This window comes from Giraffa tippelskirchi, chromosome X (assembly GCF_054371585.1).
Source record: "Giraffa tippelskirchi isolate mGirTip1 chromosome X, T2T-mGirTip1v1.2.pri, whole genome shotgun sequence".
NCBI classification, from domain to species: Eukaryota; Metazoa; Chordata; class Mammalia; order Artiodactyla; family Giraffidae; genus Giraffa; species Giraffa tippelskirchi.
In genome coordinates this window covers 21,821,315-21,843,467 of record NC_137289.1, presented here as the reverse complement: position 1 = coordinate 21,843,467, position 22,153 = coordinate 21,821,315, and the positions used below count along the sequence as shown (strand labels likewise).

The 22,153-nt window shown below is 46.8% G+C and overlaps 3 long non-coding RNA genes across 3 annotated transcripts in view; all 3 read right to left on the bottom strand.

Annotated features, from left to right (window-relative positions):
• LOC145536978 (uncharacterized) overlaps positions 1–4,121 on the bottom strand; it is a 68,752-nt gene extending 64,631 nt beyond the window's left edge. The window contains exons 1-2 of the long non-coding RNA XR_014076112.1: positions 3,938–4,121; positions 1,629–1,939 (exon numbers count right to left, since the gene is read on the bottom strand). This is a non-coding gene — a long non-coding RNA (uncharacterized LOC145536978). The remainder of the gene's footprint in view (positions 1–1,628; positions 1,940–3,937) is intronic.
• Positions 4,122–11,265: 7,144 nt separating this feature from the next.
• LOC145536979 (uncharacterized) lies at positions 11,266–15,793 on the bottom strand. Its single transcript, XR_014076113.1, has 2 exons — positions 15,483–15,793; positions 11,266–13,484 (listed from the first exon to the last, which is right to left on the bottom strand). It is a non-coding gene; the product is annotated as an uncharacterized LOC145536979 (long non-coding RNA).
• A 90-nt stretch (positions 15,794–15,883) lies between these two features.
• Positions 15,884–20,413, bottom strand: LOC145536980 (uncharacterized). The gene is made up of 2 exons (XR_014076114.1): positions 20,101–20,413; positions 15,884–18,102 (listed from the first exon to the last, which is right to left on the bottom strand). It is a non-coding gene; the product is annotated as an uncharacterized LOC145536980 (long non-coding RNA).
• Between the last annotated feature and the right edge of the window lie 1,740 nt (positions 20,414–22,153).

The window sequence follows — 22,153 nt, the reverse complement described above, 5'->3', positions numbered from 1 at the left end:
AAGAGACCCAGGTTTGATCCACGGGTCAGGAAGATTCCCTGGAAAAGGTCCTGGCTATGCACTCCAGTATTCTGGCCTGGAGAATTCAATGGACAAGAGGAGCCTGGTGGGTCTAAAGAGTCCGTGGGGTCCAAAGAGTCGGGCACAACTGAGGGAATAACACACACACTTCCCAAATTTGCTGGAGTCTTCATATTCTAGGCTTTGTGTGTTGAGTTGAAGAAGCCATTTGGTGAAGCTCTAGGATGACCCAGATACTTCTCATGACTGAATGCAGACAATGCCCTACTTGTAATCATACACTCTTACACGGCTATCAATTCCAATCAGATGGCACACGTGACTTTGTCTCATACTATCATCATATATAATTGGAAAAAAACAAGTATTTTCCATCTCATAAATGGCCTTAGCTAGAGTGCAGTTCAGTAGCTCAGTCGTGTCCAACTCTTTGCAACCCCACGGACTGCAGCACGCCAGGCTTTCCTTTCCATCACCAACTCCCAGAGCTTGCTCCAACTCATGTCCATGGAGTCAGTGATGCCATCCACCCATCTCATCCTCTGTCATCCCCTTCTCTTCCCACTTTCAGTCTTTCCCGCTATCAAGGTCTTGTCAAGTGAGTCAGTTCTTCGTATCAGACGACCAAAATATAGGAGTTTCAGCTTCAGCATCAGTCCCTCCAATGTATATTCGGGGTAGATTTCCTTTAGGATGGACTGGTTGGATCTCTGTGCAGTCCAAGGGACTCTCAAGAGTCTCCTGCCACACCACAGCTCAAAAGCATCAATGCTTTGATGCTCACCTGTCCTTATATTCCAACTCTCACATCCATGCATGCCTGCCAGAAAAACCATTGCTTTGACCAGACGGACCTTTGTTGGCAAAGAAATGTCTCTGTTTTTTAATATGCTGTCTAGGTTGCTCATAGCTTTACTTCCAAGGAGCAAGCGTCTTTTAATTTCATGGCTGCAGTCACCATCTGCAGTGATTTTGGAGTCCCCCCAAATAAAGTAAAGTACAGCAGTTTGCTTTCCATCTTAAAGCACAGGAAGGAAATAATGCTATCCTCCCTGGCAGGCTGCAGTCCATAGCGTCGCACAGAGTCTGACATGACTCAAGAGACTTAGCACACACCAACCCCAAAGCCAGGTCTTTGCCCCGCTCCCCTGCAAGAACTGAGATAACATCAGCGTCAGGTCAGGACAAAGGTATTGACCCTGGGCTTTAGAGTGAACCTGCAAAGACACAGAAGTTCGCAGCTGGTGGGTGGGTTCAGACAATGTAGGCCTTCCACTACATTTGTGATTTTCATCCACTTGAGCATCTGCAGGCTCCTAGAAAATATTCTGACTCAAACCAGCAAGTCAGTGTATTCCCATTCCTTCCATACAGGTCCTTCTTGCTCCAAGCCATGGTACTTTATTTAGACCTTTGGTCACCCTCAACTTCGTCAATGGCATCACCTATTTAAGGTACTTGGCATTAGGCCAGTCCATTGCACTCTGTCACTCCTGTCACAATGGGCCCAGGCCCTACAAAGGGCAGATTCACAAGACAAGTGCCCCCATTTTCAGTGCTTGGCTCTAAGGCCCACCACAATGTTAGGAAACTGAGGCCCCGCTTACCTCCTTCCTGTGACTGGACTTCCTGGCAGCAGCTGGAGGGCTCCGTGGTCCTGGGCCCTCACTGATCAGACACTAAGCCTAGAACCTGACTGTCCACCGATCCTGCCAGATCACACAGAAAAGGTTGAGGGCCAGGCTTGAGTTCAGGTTCTGTTGTTCCTAAGTTGATCTGACCGGCCTCCACTGCTAGGCCTCGCAAGGAAGAGCAGCTCACAGCTTTGGCCTGATCAAACTGTTTCCGCACGATGGCAGTGCTGTCCCAGAAGAGAGACATCTTGTTTCAACCATTCTTCTGCCTCTGCCCTTTGAACCTGAAAAAGACACCATAAACAGACAGACACCAGGAAATATGGCTGACTTGTATTTGACTCAATTCAGAGAAACCTGGTTATATTTCTACATTTTCTTTTTGGTTTCCATTGGACAAAGGTACCCAACTTTATCACTCATCTTCTGTTTTCCAGATTTCAATTTTTACGTGATCCCTTCTTTTTTTTTTTTTATCTCCAGCATTTTTTCAAACTATCAAACTGTTTGGAGGCATCAAGTGGCAAACCTCTGGCATCCATGCGTAAGACACAAAAGAAATTGACTATACCTAAGGACTTGCCAAACCTAGGCAACAGGCCACATGTTTATTATCTTGTCTCACTCAGATGGTAAAGCATCCGCCTGCAATGCAAGAGACCCAGGTTTGATCCACGGGTCAGGAAGATTCCCTGGAAAAGGTCCTGGCTATGCACTCCAGTATTCTGGCCTGGAGAATTCAATGGACAAGAGGAGCCTGGTGGGTCTAAAGAGTCCGTGGGGTCCAAAGAGTCGGGCACAACTGAGGGAATAACACACACACTTCCCAAATTTGCTGGAGTCTTCATATTCTAGGCTTTGTGTGTTGAGTTGAAGAAGCCATTTGGTGAAGCTCTAGGATGACCCAGATACTTCTCATGACTGAATGCAGACAATGCCCTACTTGTAATCATACACTCTTACACGGCTATCAATTCCAATCAGATGGCACACGTGACTTTGTCTCATACTATCATCATATATAATTGGAAAAAAACAAGTATTTTCCATCTCATAAATGGCCTTAGCTAGAGTGCAGTTCAGTAGCTCAGTCGTGTCCAACTCTTTGCAACCCCACGGACTGCAGCACGCCAGGCTTTCCTTTCCATCACCAACTCCCAGAGCTTGCTCCAACTCATGTCCATGGAGTCAGTGATGCCATCCACCCATCTCATCCTCTGTCATCCCCTTCTCTTCCCACTTTCAGTCTTTCCCGCTATCAAGGTCTTGTCAAGTGAGTCAGTTCTTCGTATCAGACGACCAAAATATAGGAGTTTCAGCTTCAGCATCAGTCCCTCCAATGTATATTCGGGGTAGATTTCCTTTAGGATGGACTGGTTGGATCTCTGTGCAGTCCAAGGGACTCTCAAGAGTCTCCTGCCACACCACAGCTCAAAAGCATCAATGCTTTGATGCTCACCTGTCCTTATATTCCAACTCTCACATCCATGCATGCCTGCCAGAAAAACCATTGCTTTGACCAGACGGACCTTTGTTGGCAAAGAAATGTCTCTGTTTTTTAATATGCTGTCTAGGTTGCTCATAGCTTTACTTCCAAGGAGCAAGCGTCTTTTAATTTCATGGCTGCAGTCACCATCTGCAGTGATTTTGGAGTCCCCCCAAATAAAGTAAAGTACAGCAGTTTGCTTTCCATCTTAAAGCACAGGAAGGAAATAATGCTATCCTCCCTGGCAGGCTGCAGTCCATAGCGTCGCACAGAGTCTGACATGACTCAAGAGACTTAGCACACACCAACCCCAAAGCCAGGTCTTTGCCCCGCTCCCCTGCAAGAACTGAGATAACATCAGCGTCAGGTCAGGACAAAGGTATTGACCCTGGGCTTTAGAGTGAACCTGCAAAGACACAGAAGTTCGCAGCTGGTGGGTGGGTTCAGACAATGTAGGCCTTCCACTACATTTGTGATTTTCATCCACTTGAGCATCTGCAGGCTCCTAGAAAATATTCTGACTCAAACCAGCAAGTCAGTGTATTCCCATTCCTTCCATACAGGTCCTTCTTGCTCCAAGCCATGGTACTTTATTTAGACCTTTGGTCACCCTCAACTTCGTCAATGGCATCACCTATTTAAGGTACTTGGCATTAGGCCAGTCCATTGCACTCTGTCACTCCTGTCACAATGGGCCCAGGCCCTACAAAGGGCAGATTCACAAGACAAGTGCCCCCATTTTCAGTGCTTGGCTCTAAGGCCCACCACAATGTTAGGAAACTGAGGCCCCGCTTACCTCCTTCCTGTGACTGGACTTCCTGGCAGCAGCTGGAGGGCTCCGTGGTCCTGGGCCCTCACTGATCAGACACTAAGCCTAGAACCTGACTGTCCACCGATCCTGCCAGATCACACAGAAAAGGTTGAGGGCCAGGCTTGAGTTCAGGTTCTGTTGTTCCTAAGTTGATCTGACCGGCCTCCACTGCTAGGCCTCGCAAGGAAGAGCAGCTCACAGCTTTGGCCTGATCAAACCGTTTCCGCACGATGGCAGTGCTGTCCCAGAAGAGAGACATCTTGTTTCAACCATTCTTCTGCCTCTGCCCTTTGAACCTGAAAAAGACACCATAAACAGACAGACACCAGGAAATATGGCTGACTTGTATTTGACTCAATTCAGAGAAACCTGGTTATATTTCTACATTTTCTTTTTGGTTTCCATTGGACAAAGGTACCCAACTTTATCACTCATCTTCTGTTTTCCAGATTTCAATTTTTACGTGATCCCTTCTTTTTTTTTTTTTATCTCCAGCATTTTTTCAAACTATCAAACTGTTTGGAGGCATCAAGTGGCAAACCTCTGGCATCCATGCGTAAGACACAAAAGAAATTGACTATACCTAAGGACTTGCCAAACCTAGGCAACAGGCCACATGTTTATTATCTTGTCTCACTCAGATGGTAAAGCATCCGCCTGCAATGCAAGAGACCCAGGTTTGATCCACGGGTCAGGAAGATTCCCTGGAAAAGGTCCTGGCTATGCACTCCAGTATTCTGGCCTGGAGAATTCAATGGACAAGAGGAGCCTGGTGGGTCTAAAGAGTCCGTGGGGTCCAAAGAGTCAGGCACAACTGAGGGAATAACACACACACTTCCCAAATTTGCTGGAGTCTTCATATTCTAGGCTTTGTGTGTTGAGTTGAAGAAGCCATTTGGTGAAGCTCTAGGATGACCCAGATACTTCTCATGACTGAATGCAGACAATGCCCTACTTGTAATCATACACTCTTACACGGCTATCAATTCCAATCAGATGGCACACGTGACTTTGTCTCATACTATCATCATATATAATTGGAAAAAAACAAGTATTTTCCATCTCATAAATGGCCTTAGCTAGAGGTCAGTTCAGTAGCTCAGTCGTGTCCAACTCTTTGCAACCCCACGGACTGCAGCACGCCAGGCTTTCCTTTCCATCACCAACTCCCAGAGCTTGCTCCAACTCATGTCCATGGAGTCAGTGATGCCATCCACCCATCTCATCCTCTGTCATCCCCTTCTCTTCCCACTTTCAGTCTTTCCCGCTATCAAGGTCTTGTCAAGTGAGTCAGTTCTTCGTATCAGACGACCAAAATATAGGAGTTTCAGCTTCAGCATCAGTCCCTCCAATGTATATTCGGGGTAGATTTCCTTTAGGATGGACTGGTTGGATCTCTGTGCAGTCCAAGGGACTCTCAAGAGTCTCCTGCCACACCACAGCTCAAAAGCATCAATGCTTTGATGCTCACCTGTCCTTATATTCCAACTCTCACATCCATGCATGCCTGCCAGAAAAACCATTGCTTTGACCAGACGGACCTTTGTTGGCAAAGAAATGTCTCTGTTTTTTAATATGCTGTCTAGGTTGCTCATAGCTTTACTTCCAAGGAGCAAGCGTCTTTTAATTTCATGGCTGCAGTCACCATCTGCAGTGATTTTGGAGTCCCCCCAAATAAAGTAAAGTACAGCAGTTTGCTTTCCATCTTAAAGCACAGGAAGGAAATAATGCTATCCTCCCTGGCAGGCTGCAGTCCATAGCGTCGCACAGAGTCTGACATGACTCAAGAGACTTAGCACACACCAACCCCAAAGCCAGGTCTTTGCCCCGCTCCCCTGCAAGAACTGAGATAACATCAGCGTCAGGTCAGGACAAAGGTATTGACCCTGGGCTTTAGAGTGAACCTGCAAAGACACAGAAGTTCGCAGCTGGTGGGTGGGTTCAGACAATGTAGGCCTTCCACTACATTTGTGATTTTCATCCACTTGAGCATCTGCAGGCTCCTAGAAAATATTCTGACTCAAACCAGCAAGTCAGTGTATTCCCATTCCTTCCATACAGGTCCTTCTTGCTCCAAGCCATGGTACTTTATTTAGACCTTTGGTCACCCTCAACTTCGTCAATGGCATCACCTATTTAAGGTACTTGGCATTAGGCCAGTCCATTGCACTCTGTCACTCCTGTCACAATGGGCCCAGGCCCTACAAAGGGCAGATTCACAAGACAAGTGCCCCCATTTTCAGTGCTTGGCTCTAAGGCCCACCACAATGTTAGGAAACTGAGGCCCCGCTTACCTCCTTCCTGTGACTGGACTTCCTGGCAGCAGCTGGAGGGCTCCGTGGTCCTGGGCCCTCACTGATCAGACACTAAGCCTAGAACCTGACTGTCCACCGATCCTGCCAGATCACACAGAAAAGGTTGAGGGCCAGGCTTGAGTTCAGGTTCTGTTGTTCCTAAGTTGATCTGACCGGCCTCCACTGCTAGGCCTCGCAAGGAAGAGCAGCTCACAGCTTTGGCCTGATCAAACTGTTTCCGCACGATGGCAGTGCTGTCCCAGAAGAGAGACATCTTGTTTCAACCATTCTTCTGCCTCTGCCCTTTGAACCTGAAAAAGACACCATAAACAGACAGACACCAGGAAATATGGCTGACTTGTATTTGACTCAATTCAGAGAAACCTGGTTATATTTCTACATTTTCTTTTTGGTTTCCATTGGACAAAGGTACCCAACTTTATCACTCATCTTCTGTTTTCCAGATTTCAATTTTTACGTGATCCCTTCTTTTTTTTTTTTTATCTCCAGCATTTTTTCAAACTATCAAACTGTTTGGAGGCATCAAGTGGCAAACCTCTGGCATCCATGCGTAAGACACAAAAGAAATTGACTATACCTAAGGACTTGCCAAACCTAGGCAACAGGCCACATGTTTATTATCTTGTCTCACTCAGATGGTAAAGCATCCGCCTGCAATGCAAGAGACCCAGGTTTGATCCACGGGTCAGGAAGATTCCCTGGAAAAGGTCCTGGCTATGCACTCCAGTATTCTGGCCTGGAGAATTCAATGGACAAGAGGAGCCTGGTGGGTCTAAAGAGTCCGTGGGGTCCAAAGAGTCAGGCACAACTGAGGGAATAACACACACACTTCCCAAATTTGCTGGAGTCTTCATATTCTAGGCTTTGTGTGTTGAGTTGAAGAAGCCATTTGGTGAAGCTCTAGGATGACCCAGATACTTCTCATGACTGAATGCAGACAATGCCCTACTTGTAATCATACACTCTTACACGGCTATCAATTCCAATCAGATGGCACACGTGACTTTGTCTCATACTATCATCATATATAATTGGAAAAAAACAAGTATTTTCCATCTCATAAATGGCCTTAGCTAGAGTGCAGTTCAGTAGCTCAGTCGGGTCCAACTCTTTGCAACCCCACGGACTGCAGCACGCCAGGCTTTCCTTTCCATCACCAACTCCCAGAGCTTGCTCCAACTCATGTCCATGGAGTCAGTGATGCCATCCACCCATCTCATCCTCTGTCATCCCCTTCTCTTCCCACTTTCAGTCTTTCCCGCTATCAAGGTCTTGTCAAGTGAGTCAGTTCTTCGTATCAGACGACCAAAATATAGGAGTTTCAGCTTCAGCATCAGTCCCTCCAATGTATATTCGGGGTAGATTTCCTTTAGGATGGACTGGTTGGATCTCTGTGCAGTCCAAGGGACTCTCAAGAGTCTCCTGCCACACCACAGCTCAAAAGCATCAATGCTTTGATGCTCACCTGTCCTTATATTCCAACTCTCACATCCATGCATGCCTGCCAGAAAAACCATTGCTTTGACCAGACGGACCTTTGTTGGCAAAGAAATGTCTCTGTTTTTTAATATGCTGTCTAGGTTGCTCATAGCTTTACTTCCAAGGAGCAAGCGTCTTTTAATTTCATGGCTGCAGTCACCATCTGCAGTGATTTTGGAGTCCCCCCAAATAAAGTAAAGTACAGCAGTTTGCTTTCCATCTTAAAGCACAGGAAGGAAATAATGCTATCCTCCCTGGCAGGCTGCAGTCCATAGCGTCGCACAGAGTCTGACATGACTCAAGAGACTTAGCACACACCAACCCCAAAGCCAGGTCTTTGCCCCGCTCCCCTGCAAGAACTGAGATAACATCAGCGTCAGGTCAGGACAAAGGTATTGACCCTGGGCTTTAGAGTGAACCTGCAAAGACACAGAAGTTCGCAGCTGGTGGGTGGGTTCAGACAATGTAGGCCTTCCACTACATTTGTGATTTTCATCCACTTGAGCATCTGCAGGCTCCTAGAAAATATTCTGACTCAAACCAGCAAGTCAGTGTATTCCCATTCCTTCCATACAGGTCCTTCTTGCTCCAAGCCATGGTACTTTATTTAGACCTTTGGTCACCCTCAACTTCGTCAATGGCATCACCTATTTAAGGTACTTGGCATTAGGCCAGTCCATTGCACTCTGTCACTCCTGTCACAATGGGCCCAGGCCCTACAAAGGGCAGATTCACAAGACAAGTGCCCCCATTTTCAGTGCTTGGCTCTAAGGCCCACCACAATGTTAGGAAACTGAGGCCCCGCTTACCTCCTTCCTGTGACTGGACTTCCTGGCAGCAGCTGGAGGGCTCCGTGGTCCTGGGCCCTCACTGATCAGACACTAAGCCTAGAACCTGACTGTCCACCGATCCTGCCAGATCACACAGAAAAGGTTGAGGGCCAGGCTTGAGTTCAGGTTCTGTTGTTCCTAAGTTGATCTGACCGGCCTCCACTGCTAGGCCTCGCAAGGAAGAGCAGCTCACAGCTTTGGCCTGATCAAACCGTTTCCGCACGATGGCAGTGCTGTCCCAGAAGAGAGACATCTTGTTTCAACCATTCTTCTGCCTCTGCCCTTTGAACCTGAAAAAGACACCATAAACAGACAGACACCAGGAAATATGGCTGACTTGTATTTGACTCAATTCAGAGAAACCTGGTTATATTTCTACATTTTCTTTTTGGTTTCCATTGGACAAAGGTACCCAACTTTATCACTCATCTTCTGTTTTCCAGATTTCAATTTTTACGTGATCCCTTCTTTTTTTTTTTTTATCTCCAGCATTTTTTCAAACTATCAAACTGTTTGGAGGCATCAAGTGGCAAACCTCTGGCATCCATGCGTAAGACACAAAAGAAATTGACTATACCTAAGGACTTGCCAAACCTAGGCAACAGGCCACATGTTTATTATCTTGTCTCACTCAGATGGTAAAGCATCCGCCTGCAATGCAAGAGACCCAGGTTTGATCCACGGGTCAGGAAGATTCCCTGGAAAAGGTCCTGGCTATGCACTCCAGTATTCTGGCCTGGAGAATTCAATGGACAAGAGGAGCCTGGTGGGTCTAAAGAGTCCGTGGGGTCCAAAGAGTCAGGCACAACTGAGGGAATAACACACACACTTCCCAAATTTGCTGGAGTCTTCATATTCTAGGCTTTGTGTGTTGAGTTGAAGAAGCCATTTGGTGAAGCTCTAGGATGACCCAGATACTTCTCATGACTGAATGCAGACAATGCCCTACTTGTAATCATACACTCTTACACGGCTATCAATTCCAATCAGATGGCACACGTGACTTTGTCTCATACTATCATCATATATAATTGGAAAAAAACAAGTATTTTCCATCTCATAAATGGCCTTAGCTAGAGTGCAGTTCAGTAGCTCAGTCGGGTCCAACTCTTTGCAACCCCACGGACTGCAGCACGCCAGGCTTTCCTTTCCATCACCAACTCCCAGAGCTTGCTCCAACTCATGTCCATGGAGTCAGTGATGCCATCCACCCATCTCATCCTCTGTCATCCCCTTCTCTTCCCACTTTCAGTCTTTCCCGCTATCAAGGTCTTGTCAAGTGAGTCAGTTCTTCGTATCAGACGACCAAAATATAGGAGTTTCAGCTTCAGCATCAGTCCCTCCAATGTATATTCGGGGTAGATTTCCTTTAGGATGGACTGGTTGGATCTCTGTGCAGTCCAAGGGACTCTCAAGAGTCTCCTGCCACACCACAGCTCAAAAGCATCAATGCTTTGATGCTCACCTGTCCTTATATTCCAACTCTCACATCCATGCATGCCTGCCAGAAAAACCATTGCTTTGACCAGACGGACCTTTGTTGGCAAAGAAATGTCTCTGTTTTTTAATATGCTGTCTAGGTTGCTCATAGCTTTACTTCCAAGGAGCAAGCGTCTTTTAATTTCATGGCTGCAGTCACCATCTGCAGTGATTTTGGAGTCCCCCCAAATAAAGTAAAGTACAGCAGTTTGCTTTCCATCTTAAAGCACAGGAAGGAAATAATGCTATCCTCCCTGGCAGGCTGCAGTCCATAGCGTCGCACAGAGTCTGACATGACTCAAGAGACTTAGCACACACCAACCCCAAAGCCAGGTCTTTGCCCCGCTCCCCTGCAAGAACTGAGATAACATCAGCGTCAGGTCAGGACAAAGGTATTGACCCTGGGCTTTAGAGTGAACCTGCAAAGACACAGAAGTTCGCAGCTGGTGGGTGGGTTCAGACAATGTAGGCCTTCCACTACATTTGTGATTTTCATCCACTTGAGCATCTGCAGGCTCCTAGAAAATATTCTGACTCAAACCAGCAAGTCAGTGTATTCCCATTCCTTCCATACAGGTCCTTCTTGCTCCAAGCCATGGTACTTTATTTAGACCTTTGGTCACCCTCAACTTCGTCAATGGCATCACCTATTTAAGGTACTTGGCATTAGGCCAGTCCATTGCACTCTGTCACTCCTGTCACAATGGGCCCAGGCCCTACAAAGGGCAGATTCACAAGACAAGTGCCCCCATTTTCAGTGCTTGGCTCTAAGGCCCACCACAATGTTAGGAAACTGAGGCCCCGCTTACCTCCTTCCTGTGACTGGACTTCCTGGCAGCAGCTGGAGGGCTCCGTGGTCCTGGGCCCTCACTGATCAGACACTAAGCCTAGAACCTGACTGTCCACCGATCCTGCCAGATCACACAGAAAAGGTTGAGGGCCAGGCTTGAGTTCAGGTTCTGTTGTTCCTAAGTTGATCTGACCGGCCTCCACTGCTAGGCCTCGCAAGGAAGAGCAGCTCACAGCTTTGGCCTGATCAAACTGTTTCCGCACGATGGCAGTGCTGTCCCAGAAGAGAGACATCTTGTTTCAACCATTCTTCTGCCTCTGCCCTTTGAACCTGAAAAAGACACCATAAACAGACAGACACCAGGAAATATGGCTGACTTGTATTTGACTCAATTCAGAGAAACCTGGTTATATTTCTACATTTTCTTTTTGGTTTCCATTGGACAAAGGTACCCAACTTTATCACTCATCTTCTGTTTTCCAGATTTCAATTTTTACGTGATCCCTTCTTTTTTTTTTTTTATCTCCAGCATTTTTTCAAACTATCAAACTGTTTGGAGGCATCAAGTGGCAAACCTCTGGCATCCATGCGTAAGACACAAAAGAAATTGACTATACCTAAGGACTTGCCAAACCTAGGCAACAGGCCACATGTTTATTATCTTGTCTCACTCAGATGGTAAAGCATCCGCCTGCAATGCAAGAGACCCAGGTTTGATCCACGGGTCAGGAAGATTCCCTGGAAAAGGTCCTGGCTATGCACTCCAGTATTCTGGCCTGGAGAATTCAATGGACAAGAGGAGCCTGGTGGGTCTAAAGAGTCCGTGGGGTCCAAAGAGTCGGGCACAACTGAGGGAATAACACACACACTTCCCAAATTTGCTGGAGTCTTCATATTCTAGGCTTTGTGTGTTGAGTTGAAGAAGCCATTTGGTGAAGCTCTAGGATGACCCAGATACTTCTCATGACTGAATGCAGACAATGCCCTACTTGTAATCATACACTCTTACACGGCTATCAATTCCAATCAGATGGCACACGTGACTTTGTCTCATACTATCATCATATATAATTGGAAAAAAACAAGTATTTTCCATCTCATAAATGGCCTTAGCTAGAGTGCAGTTCAGTAGCTCAGTCGGGTCCAACTCTTTGCAACCCCACGGACTGCAGCACGCCAGGCTTTCCTTTCCATCACCAACTCCCAGAGCTTGCTCCAACTCATGTCCATGGAGTCAGTGATGCCATCCACCCATCTCATCCTCTGTCATCCCCTTCTCTTCCCACTTTCAGTCTTTCCCGCTATCAAGGTCTTGTCAAGTGAGTCAGTTCTTCGTATCAGACGACCAAAATATAGGAGTTTCAGCTTCAGCATCAGTCCCTCCAATGTATATTCGGGGTAGATTTCCTTTAGGATGGACTGGTTGGATCTCTGTGCAGTCCAAGGGACTCTCAAGAGTCTCCTGCCACACCACAGCTCAAAAGCATCAATGCTTTGATGCTCACCTGTCCTTATATTCCAACTCTCACATCCATGCATGCCTGCCAGAAAAACCATTGCTTTGACCAGACGGACCTTTGTTGGCAAAGAAATGTCTCTGTTTTTTAATATGCTGTCTAGGTTGCTCATAGCTTTACTTCCAAGGAGCAAGCGTCTTTTAATTTCATGGCTGCAGTCACCATCTGCAGTGATTTTGGAGTCCCCCCAAATAAAGTAAAGTACAGCAGTTTGCTTTCCATCTTAAAGCACAGGAAGGAAATAATGCTATCCTCCCTGGCAGGCTGCAGTCCATAGCGTCGCACAGAGTCTGACATGACTCAAGAGACTTAGCACACACCAACCCCAAAGCCAGGTCTTTGCCCCGCTCCCCTGCAAGAACTGAGATAACATCAGCGTCAGGTCAGGACAAAGGTATTGACCCTGGGCTTTAGAGTGAACCTGCAAAGACACAGAAGTTCGCAGCTGGTGGGTGGGTTCAGACAATGTAGGCCTTCCACTACATTTGTGATTTTCATCCACTTGAGCATCTGCAGGCTCCTAGAAAATATTCTGACTCAAACCAGCAAGTCAGTGTATTCCCATTCCTTCCATACAGGTCCTTCTTGCTCCAAGCCATGGTACTTTATTTAGACCTTTGGTCACCCTCAACTTCGTCAATGGCATCACCTATTTAAGGTACTTGGCATTAGGCCAGTCCATTGCACTCTGTCACTCCTGTCACAATGGGCCCAGGCCCTACAAAGGGCAGATTCACAAGACAAGTGCCCCCATTTTCAGTGCTTGGCTCTAAGGCCCACCACAATGTTAGGAAACTGAGGCCCCGCTTACCTCCTTCCTGTGACTGGACTTCCTGGCAGCAGCTGGAGGGCTCCGTGGTCCTGGGCCCTCACTGATCAGACACTAAGCCTAGAACCTGACTGTCCACCGATCCTGCCAGATCACACAGAAAAGGTTGAGGGCCAGGCTTGAGTTCAGGTTCTGTTGTTCCTAAGTTGATCTGACCGGCCTCCACTGCTAGGCCTCGCAAGGAAGAGCAGCTCACAGCTTTGGCCTGATCAAACTGTTTCCGCACGATGGCAGTGCTGTCCCAGAAGAGAGACATCTTGTTTCAACCATTCTTCTGCCTCTGCCCTTTGAACCTGAAAAAGACACCATAAACAGACAGACACCAGGAAATATGGCTGACTTGTATTTGACTCAATTCAGAGAAACCTGGTTATATTTCTACATTTTCTTTTTGGTTTCCATTGGACAAAGGTACCCAACTTTATCACTCATCTTCTGTTTTCCAGATTTCAATTTTTACGTGATCCCTTCTTTTTTTTTTTTTATCTCCAGCATTTTTTCAAACTATCAAACTGTTTGGAGGCATCAAGTGGCAAACCTCTGGCATCCATGCGTAAGACACAAAAGAAATTGACTATACCTAAGGACTTGCCAAATCTAGGCAACAGGCCACATGTTTATTATCTTGTCTCACTCAGATGGTAAAGCATCCGCCTGCAATGCAAGAGACCCAGGTTTGATCCACGGGTCAGGAAGATTCCCTGGAAAAGGTCCTGGCTATGCACTCCAGTATTCTGGCCTGGAGAATTCAATGGACAAGAGGAGCCTGGTGGGTCTAAAGAGTCCGTGGGGTCCAAAGAGTCAGGCACAACTGAGGGAATAACACACACACTTCCCAAATTTGCTGGAGTCTTCATATTCTAGGCTTTGTGTGTTGAGTTGAAGAAGCCATTTGGTGAAGCTCTAGGATGACCCAGATACTTCTCATGACTGAAAGCAGACAATGCCCTACTTGTAATCATACACTCTTACACGGCTATCAATTCCAATCAGATGGCACACGTGACTTTGTCTCATACTATCATCATATATAATTGGAAAAAAACAAGTATTTTCCATCTCATAAATGGCCTTAGCTAGAGTTCAGTTCAGTAGCTCAGTCGTGTCCAACTCTTTGCAACCCCACGGACTGCAGCACGCCAGGCTTTCCTTTCCATCACCAACTCCCAGAGCTTGCTCCAACTCATGTCCATGGAGTCAGTGATGCCATCCACCCATCTCATCCTCTGTCATCCCCTTCTCTTCCCACTTTCAGTCTTTCCCGCTATCAAGGTCTTGTCAAGTGAGTCAGTTCTTCGTATCAGACGACCAAAATATAGGAGTTTCAGCTTCAGCATCAGTCCCTCCAATGTATATTCGGGGTAGATTTCCTTTAGGATGGACTGGTTGGATCTCTGTGCAGTCCAAGGGACTCTCAAGAGTCTCCTGCCACACCACAGCTCAAAAGCATCAATGCTTTGATGCTCACCTGTCCTTATATTCCAACTCTCACATCCATGCATGCCTGCCAGAAAAACCATTGCTTTGACCAGACGGACCTTTGTTGGCAAAGAAATGTCTCTGTTTTTTAATATGCTGTCTAGGTTGCTCATAGCTTTACTTCCAAGGAGCAAGCGTCTTTTAATTTCATGGCTGCAGTCACCATCTGCAGTGATTTTGGAGTCCCCCCAAATAAAGTAAAGTACAGCAGTTTGCTTTCCATCTTAAAGCACAGGAAGGAAATAATGCTATCCTCCCTGGCAGGCTGCAGTCCATAGCGTCGCACAGAGTCTGACATGACTCAAGAGACTTAGCACACACCAACCCCAAAGCCAGGTCTTTGCCCCGCTCCCCTGCAAGAACTGAGATAACATCAGCGTCAGGTCAGGACAAAGGTATTGACCCTGGGCTTTAGAGTGAACCTGCAAAGACACAGAAGTTCGCAGCTGGTGGGTGGGTTCAGACAATGTAGGCCTTCCACTACATTTGTGATTTTCATCCACTTGAGCATCTGCAGGCTCCTAGAAAATATTCTGACTCAAACCAGCAAGTCAGTGTATTCCCATTCCTTCCATACAGGTCCTTCTTGCTCCAAGCCATGGTACTTTATTTAGACCTTTGGTCACCCTCAACTTCGTCAATGGCATCACCTATTTAAGGTACTTGGCATTAGGCCAGTCCATTGCACTCTGTCACTCCTGTCACAATGGGCCCAGGCCCTACAAAGGGCAGATTCACAAGACAAGTGCCCCCATTTTCAGTGCTTGGCTCTAAGGCCCACCACAATGTTAGGAAACTGAGGCCCCGCTTACCTCCTTCCTGTGACTGGACTTCCTGGCAGCAGCTGGAGGGCTCCGTGGTCCTGGGCCCTCACTGATCAGACACTAAGCCTAGAACCTGACTGTCCACCGATCCTGCCAGATCACACAGAAAAGGTTGAGGGCCAGGCTTGAGTTCAGGTTCTGTTGTTCCTAAGTTGATCTGACCGGCCTCCACTGCTAGGCCTCGCAAGGAAGAGCAGCTCACAGCTTTGGCCTGATCAAACTGTTTCCGCACGATGGCAGTGCTGTCCCAGAAGAGAGACATCTTGTTTCAACCATTCTTCTGCCTCTGCCCTTTGAACCTGAAAAAGACACCATAAACAGACAGACACCAGGAAATATGGCTGACTTGTATTTGACTCAATTCAGAGAAACCTGGTTATATTTCTACATTTTCTTTTTGGTTTCCATTGGACAAAGGTACCCAACTTTATCACTCATCTTCTGTTTTCCAGATTTCAATTTTTACGTGATCCCTTCTTTTTTTTTTTTTATCTCCAGCATTTTTTCAAACTATCAAACTGTTTGGAGGCATCAAGTGGCAAACCTCTGGCATCCATGCGTAAGACACAAAAGAAATTGACTATACCTAAGGACTTGCCAAACCTAGGCAACAGGCCACATGTTTATTATCTTGTCTCACTCAGATGGTAAAGCATCCGCCTGCAATGCAAGAGACCCAGGTTTGATCCACGGGTCAGGAAGATTCCCTGGAAAAGGTCCTGGCTATGCACTCCAGTATTCTGGCCTGGAGAATTCAATGGACAAGAGGAGCCTGGTGGGTCTAAAGAGTCCGTGGGGTCCAAAGAGTCGGGCACAACTGAGGGAATAACACACACACTTCCCAAATTTGCTGGAGTCTTCATATTCTAGGCTTTGTGTGTTGAGTTGAAGAAGCCATTTGGTGAAGCTCTAGGATGACCCAGATACTTCTCATGACTGAATGCAGACAATGCCCTACTTGTAATCATACACTCTTACACGGCTATCAATTCCAATCAGATGGCACACGTGACTTTGTCTCATACTATCATCATATATAATTGGAAAAAAACAAGTATTTTCCATCTCATAAATGGCCTTAGCTAGAGTGCAGTTCAGTAGCTCAGTCGGGTCCAACTCTTTGCAACCCCACGGACTGCAGCACGCCAGGCTTTCCTTTCCATCACCAACTCCCAGAGCTTGCTCCAACTCATGTCCATGGAGTCAGTGATGCCATCCACCCATCTCATCCTCTGTCATCCCCTTCTCTTCCCACTTTCAGTCTTTCCCGCTATCAAGGTCTTGTCAAGTGAGTCAGTTCTTCGTATCAGACGACCAAAATATAGGAGTTTCAGCTTCAGCATCAGTCCCTCCAATGTATATTCGGGGTAGATTTCCTTTAGGATGGACTGGTTGGATCTCTGTGCAGTCCAAGGGACTCTCAAGAGTCTCCTGCCACACCACAGCTCAAAAGCATCAATGCTTTGATGCTCACCTGTCCTTATATTCCAACTCTCACATCCATGCATGCCTGCCAGAAAAACCATTGCTTTGACCAGACGGACCTTTGTTGGCAAAGAAATGTCTCTGTTTTTTAATATGCTGTCTAGGTTGCTCATAGCTTTACTTCCAAGGAGCAAGCGTCTTTTAATTTCATGGCTGCAGTCACCATCTGCAGTGATTTTGGAGTCCCCCCAAATAAAGTAAAGTACAGCAGTTTGCTTTCCATCTTAAAGCACAGGAAGGAAATAATGCTATCCTCCCTGGCAGGCTGCAGTCCATAGCGTCGCACAGAGTCTGACATGACTCAAGAGACTTAGCACACACCAACCCCAAAGCCAGGTCTTTGCCCCGCTCCCCTGCAAGAACTGAGATAACATCAGCGTCAGGTCAGGACAAAGGTATTGACCCTGGGCTTTAGAGTGAACCTGCAAAGACACAGAAGTTCGCAGCTGGTGGGTGGGTTCAGACAATGTAGGCCTTCCACTACATTTGTGATTTTCATCCACTTGAGCATCTGCAGGCTCCTAGAAAATATTCTGACTCAAACCAGCAAGTCAGTGTATTCCCATTCCTTCCATACAGGTCCTTCTTGCTCCAAGCCATGGTACTTTATTTAGACCTTTGGTCACCCTCAACTTCGTCAATGGCATCACCTATTTAAGGTACTTGGCATTAGGCCAGTCCATTGCACTCTGTCACTCCTGTCACAATGGGCCCAGGCCCTACAAAGGGCAGATTCACAAGACAAGTGCCCCCATTTTCAGTGCTTGGCTCTAAGGCCCACCACAATGTTAGGAAACTGAGGCCCCGCTTACCTCCTTCCTGTGACTGGACTTCCTGGCAGCAGCTGGAGGGCTCCGTGGTCCTGGGCCCTCACTGATCAGACACTAAGCCTAGAACCTGACTGTCCACCGATCCTGCCAGATCACACAGAAAAGGTTGAGGGCCAGGCTTGAGTTCAGGTTCTGTTGTTCCTAAGTTGATCTGACCGGCCTCCACTGCTAGGCCTCGCAAGGAAGAGCAGCTCACAGCTTTGGCCTGATCAAACCGTTTCCGCACGATGGCAGTGCTGTCCCAGAAGAGAGACATCTTGTTTCAACCATTCTTCTGCCTCTGCCCTTTGAACCTGAAAAAGACACCATAAACAGACAGACACCAGGAAATATGGCTGACTTGTATTTGACTCAATTCAGAGAAACCTGGTTATATTTCTACATTTTCTTTTTGGTTTCCATTGGACAAAGGTACCCAACTTTATCACTCATCTTCTGTTTTCCAGATTTCAATTTTTACGTGATCCCTTCTTTTTTTTTTTTTATCTCCAGCATTTTTTCAAACTATCAAACTGTTTGGAGGCATCAAGTGGCAAACCTCTGGCATCCATGCGTAAGACACAAAAGAAATTGACTATACCTAAGGACTTGCCAAACCTAGGCAACAGGCCACATGTTTATTATCTTGTCTCACTCAGATGGTAAAGCATCCGCCTGCAATGCAAGAGACCCAGGTTTGATCCACGGGTCAGGAAGATTCCCTGGAAAAGGTCCTGGCTATGCACTCCAGTATTCTGGCCTGGAGAATTCAATGGACAAGAGGAGCCTGGTGGGTCTAAAGAGTCCGTGGGGTCCAAAGAGTCAGGCACAACTGAGGGAATAACACACACACTTCCCAAATTTGCTGGAGTCTTCATATTCTAGGCTTTGTGTGTTGAGTTGAAGAAGCCATTTGGTGAAGCTCTAGGATGACCCAGATACTTCTCATGACTGAATGCAGACAATGCCCTACTTGTAATCATACACTCTTACACGGCTATCAATTCCAATCAGATGGCACACGTGACTTTGTCTCATACTATCATCATATATAATTGGAAAAAAACAAGTATTTTCCATCTCATAAATGGCCTTAGCTAGAGGTCAGTTCAGTAGCTCAGTCGTGTCCAACTCTTTGCAACCCCACGGACTGCAGCACGCCAGGCTTTCCTTTCCATCACCAACTCCCAGAGCTTGCTCCAACTCATGTCCATGGAGTCAGTGATGCCATCCACCCATCTCATCCTCTGTCATCCCCTTCTCTTCCCACTTTCAGTCTTTCCCGCTATCAAGGTCTTGTCAAGTGAGTCAGTTCTTCGTATCAGACGACCAAAATATAGGAGTTTCAGCTTCAGCATCAGTCCCTCCAATGTATATTCGGGGTAGATTTCCTTTAGGATGGACTGGTTGGATCTCTGTGCAGTCCAAGGGACTCTCAAGAGTCTCCTGCCACACCACAGCTCAAAAGCATCAATGCTTTGATGCTCACCTGTCCTTATATTCCAACTCTCACATCCATGCATGCCTGCCAGAAAAACCATTGCTTTGACCAGACGGACCTTTGTTGGCAAAGAAATGTCTCTGTTTTTTAATATGCTGTCTAGGTTGCTCATAGCTTTACTTCCAAGGAGCAAGCGTCTTTTAATTTCATGGCTGCAGTCACCATCTGCAGTGATTTTGGAGTCCCCCCAAATAAAGTAAAGTACAGCAGTTTGCTTTCCATCTTAAAGCACAGGAAGGAAATAATGCTATCCTCCCTGGCAGGCTGCAGTCCATAGCGTCGCACAGAGTCTGACATGACTCAAGAGACTTAGCACACACCAACCCCAAAGCCAGGTCTTTGCCCCGCTCCCCTGCAAGAACTGAGATAACATCAGCGTCAGGTCAGGACAAAGGTATTGACCCTGGGCTTTAGAGTGAACCTGCAAAGACACAGAAGTTCGCAGCTGGTGGGTGGGTTCAGACAATGTAGGCCTTCCACTACATTTGTGATTTTCATCCACTTGAGCATCTGCAGGCTCCTAGAAAATATTCTGACTCAAACCAGCAAGTCAGTGTATTCCCATTCCTTCCATACAGGTCCTTCTTGCTCCAAGCCATGGTACTTTATTTAGACCTTTGGTCACCCTCAACTTCGTCAATGGCATCACCTATTTAAGGTACTTGGCATTAGGCCAGTCCATTGCACTCTGTCACTCCTGTCACAATGGGCCCAGGCCCTACAAAGGGCAGATTCACAAGACAAGTGCCCCCATTTTCAGTGCTTGGCTCTAAGGCCCACCACAATGTTAGGAAACTGAGGCCCCGCTTACCTCCTTCCTGTGACTGGACTTCCTGGCAGCAGCTGGAGGGCTCCGTGGTCCTGGGCCCTCACTGATCAGACACTAAGCCTAGAACCTGACTGTCCACCGATCCTGCCAGATCACACAGAAAAGGTTGAGGGCCAGGCTTGAGTTCAGGTTCTGTTGTTCCTAAGTTGATCTGACCGGCCTCCACTGCTAGGCCTCGCAAGGAAGAGCAGCTCACAGCTTTGGCCTGATCAAACTGTTTCCGCACGATGGCAGTGCTGTCCCAGAAGAGAGACATCTTGTTTCAACCATTCTTCTGCCTCTGCCCTTTGAACCTGAAAAAGACACCATAAACAGACAGACACCAGGAAATATGGCTGACTTGTATTTGACTCAATTCAGAGAAACCTGGTTATATTTCTACATTTTCTTTTTGGTTTCCATTGGACAAAGGTACCCAACTTTATCACTCATCTTCTGTTTTCCAGATTTCAATTTTTACGTGATCCCTTCTTTTTTTTTTTTTATCTCCAGCATTTTTTCAAACTATCAAACTGTTTGGAGGCATCAAGTGGCAAACCTCTGGCATCCATGCGTAAGACACAAAAGAAATTGACTATACCTAAGGACTTGCCAAACCTAGGCAACAGGCCACATGTTTATTATCTTGTCTCACTCAGATGGTAAAGCATCCGCCTGCAATGCAAGAGACCCAGGTTTGATCCACGGGTCAGGAAGATTCCCTGGAAAAGGTCCTGGCTATGCACTCCAGTATTCTGGCCTGGAGAATTCAATGGACAAGAGGAGCCTGGTGGGTCTAAAGAGTCCGTGGGGTCCAAAGAGTCAGGCACAACTGAGGGAATAACACACACACTTCCCAAATTTGCTGGAGTCTTCATATTCTAGGCTTTGTGTGTTGAGTTGAAGAAGCCATTTGGTGAAGCTCTAGGATGACCCAGATACTTCTCATGACTGAATGCAGACAATGCCCTACTTGTAATCATACACTCTTACACGGCTATCAATTCCAATCAGATGGCACACGTGACTTTGTCTCATACTATCATCATATATAATTGGAAAAAAACAAGTATTTTCCATCTCATAAATGGCCTTAGCTAGAGTGCAGTTCAGTAGCTCAGTCGGGTCCAACTCTTTGCAACCCCACGGACTGCAGCACGCCAGGCTTTCCTTTCCATCACCAACTCCCAGAGCTTGCTCCAACTCATGTCCATGGAGTCAGTGATGCCATCCACCCATCTCATCCTCTGTCATCCCCTTCTCTTCCCACTTTCAGTCTTTCCCGCTATCAAGGTCTTGTCAAGTGAGTCAGTTCTTCGTATCAGACGACCAAAATATAGGAGTTTCAGCTTCAGCATCAGTCCCTCCAATGTATATTCGGGGTAGATTTCCTTTAGGATGGACTGGTTGGATCTCTGTGCAGTCCAAGGGACTCTCAAGAGTCTCCTGCCACACCACAGCTCAAAAGCATCAATGCTTTGATGCTCACCTGTCCTTATATTCCAACTCTCACATCCATGCATGCCTGCCAGAAAAACCATTGCTTTGACCAGACGGACCTTTGTTGGCAAAGAAATGTCTCTGTTTTTTAATATGCTGTCTAGGTTGCTCATAGCTTTACTTCCAAGGAGCAAGCGTCTTTTAATTTCATGGCTGCAGTCACCATCTGCAGTGATTTTGGAGTCCCCCCAAATAAAGTAAAGTACAGCAGTTTGCTTTCCATCTTAAAGCACAGGAAGGAAATAATGCTATCCTCCCTGGCAGGCTGCAGTCCATAGCGTCGCACAGAGTCTGACATGACTCAAGAGACTTAGCACACACCAACCCCAAAGCCAGGTCTTTGCCCCGCTCCCCTGCAAGAACTGAGATAACATCAGCGTCAGGTCAGGACAAAGGTATTGACCCTGGGCTTTAGAGTGAACCTGCAAAGACACAGAAGTTCGCAGCTGGTGGGTGGGTTCAGACAATGTAGGCCTTCCACTACATTTGTGATTTTCATCCACTTGAGCATCTGCAGGCTCCTAGAAAATATTCTGACTCAAACCAGCAAGTCAGT